Source organism: Phalaenopsis equestris, unplaced genomic scaffold, assembly GCF_001263595.1.
Source record: "Phalaenopsis equestris unplaced genomic scaffold, ASM126359v1 Scaffold000107, whole genome shotgun sequence".
Taxonomy (NCBI): domain Eukaryota; kingdom Viridiplantae; phylum Streptophyta; class Magnoliopsida; order Asparagales; family Orchidaceae; genus Phalaenopsis; species Phalaenopsis equestris.
The window spans coordinates 6676355-6678880 of NW_018164549.1; positions in this window are offsets into that span (position 1 = coordinate 6676355).

The following is a 2526-nucleotide window of genomic DNA, read 5'->3' on the forward strand; positions in this document are numbered from 1 at the left end:
TAAATTAAAAATGTTATTTTCTATTTAATTTAATCATTAAAATTGATTAAAAATTAAATAATACTAATAATAATTTAATTCAGAAAATCATGAAATTCTGCATAAGTGTTTCTCTGACCTAAGGAAACCTCTAATAATTTTCTCATAAATACAAACTTTATTTTGGATAATTAAATAAATCAACTTTTGAAAATCTTATCTTCTAAATTTAAATAATTATCTAAATTAAATTAAAATTTTGAGAGGTCCACATGTTCTCCTCTAACATTATAATTAACTCATGAATATGACATTCTAAACCCTCAAAATTATTTGAGTTGTGTTTAATGAGTTATGAGGTGAAGTGCCCCAAGGGCAAAATAGTCATTTTAGACTTTGGTGCCTTAACCAAAATTTAGGATTAACTAAGGAAAAAATGGGTAATTTTGTTCTTAGTAAACATGTTTGGATGATTGAAATACAATGGGGTTAAGAGGTAGAAACTCACTCACCACCCTTGCACAACATCAACAAGATCATGATTCTCCCAATCTTCATGACTTGGAAGTTAATTGAGATCAGACGATTCTTAAGTGATGGGCTTAAGTCGAAAAGATGATAATTTACTTTTCTTAAGCCCAAAGTTAAGGATGGTTTGACCATTTGATATGGATATATCTTACTTGAATCAAAATCTTGATAATCACCATTTCACCTATTATGATTATTAAAGGTTTAGTAGTGACCTAGGCTCAATTTCTAAACTCAATTGGTTGGATTTAGAAGATAACATAATTGGTGACTAACATCTTTAAACACTACAAGTCTGACCTTAATCACAGGCACCACATTCTTGAATGACCTAAACTTGCCTTAGGGGCACCCACTCACATAACCTTTAAACGGAACATCAATTGATTAGTCGAGTACCTTATCTTCGGGATAATTAAATTGTTGAGCTCCACTGAGCAACAAGATAGTCACACTTCGACATCTGATGATTAATGGAACAATATGATATGTCCAAAAAAATGAACTTGAAATATTTCAAGATATTTTCAACGTGATCCGGGGACATGCCTCGAACATTTTGGAATCTATCGGACATTCTGAAGAACAAATTGTACTTTTCATATGTTGTTCTAAATTCATCTACTAAGATCTTCGAAGATCCAACCAAATCATAGCTTGGGGTTCGATAGCTAAACCTTCATCTACTCCTGCAATTCTCCTGCAATTTAAACTCCTGCAATTTAAATTTCCTTGCAATATTATATACATGCCTTGCAAGTACTGACCTTTCAGGTGGTGGAACGAGGAGACTCGCCAGGTGCGCTTTTACATTTTATAGTACCATCTTTTCTTGTATTTTCCACACTATATTTTTATACTTACAAAACTTGCATGTTAAACAACGATGACACCCTGCATGAAAACTACCCTGCATGAAAACTACTAAAATTGTTAGGATAGCCGTAAAACTAAAACCAAAACTAAAATCAATCAAAATAAAATTCACCACCACAACATTTAAAATATAAGACAACTCAAAATTTAATTACAAATATCACAAAATAACAATTGTAACAAAATTAAAACATCTCTATTGGATGATCGAGAATCCCTCGAAGGAGGTAACCTACGGTTGCTAACGAGGCTTCATATGGTCTAAATGAACGTATGGGACTCATTAAGTTGAGTGTAGTAAGTTCATTTGAACTAAGTGAATCTAATAGAAAATAGTGGTACCTGAATGAGTGAACCGTAGGATCCTAACCGGTGTCGCTATAATCAACTTTAATATGCCCCATAACATAAAGAACTATAACCATAGGGACATCTGATTTGATATCATAACTTGACACATTAGAAAATTTAAACTCGTCACGACGAGGAGCTTGGAGCTAGTACTGTGGGTAGCACGGCCATCTTCAACAGCAAGAGGATCTACAACAACATACATTTCCTTAGAATTAAATAATCAAGCCATGGGATTTCGATGTTGTTTGCTTATGCAACATAAATCTTCAACCTATCTTTAGGCCTTTGTATAGCTCTGTTATACAATATAAGCCCTAACTTATCTTAGGATTCCGAGGTTGTCGTTCGTCACGACCTAAATCTTCGTATCTTCCAGGCGATTTGTGTGATCGTTTCACACGAATGTAAGCTCTAACAAATAAAATTGACAGGATGAAACATTTAAATATTTCTTCTCTAAACTGAAGCCAAAACATATGATAGCTTGGGAAGTCACCGAGGTTCCCCACCAGATTTATGACATCCCTTAATTCTTCCTTCCTTGGATTCTAAAAATAAAATGTTCCAAATTTGGGTCATTATCTTTTCACACCTCTCACACCTCTTTCACACCTCTTTGTCTGATCTCGCTGAAAAGTCCTATCCTTTGGCCTTTTTGAAGATAATATTCCCTGATTTTTATCGAGAGTTTTCTTATGTGACTTCGGTTCTCTAAGATGTAATCAACTATATGGGCTTGCCCTTATAGGAAGCTTTTCCAAACTAGGAAGCTTTTCCAAACCCAGT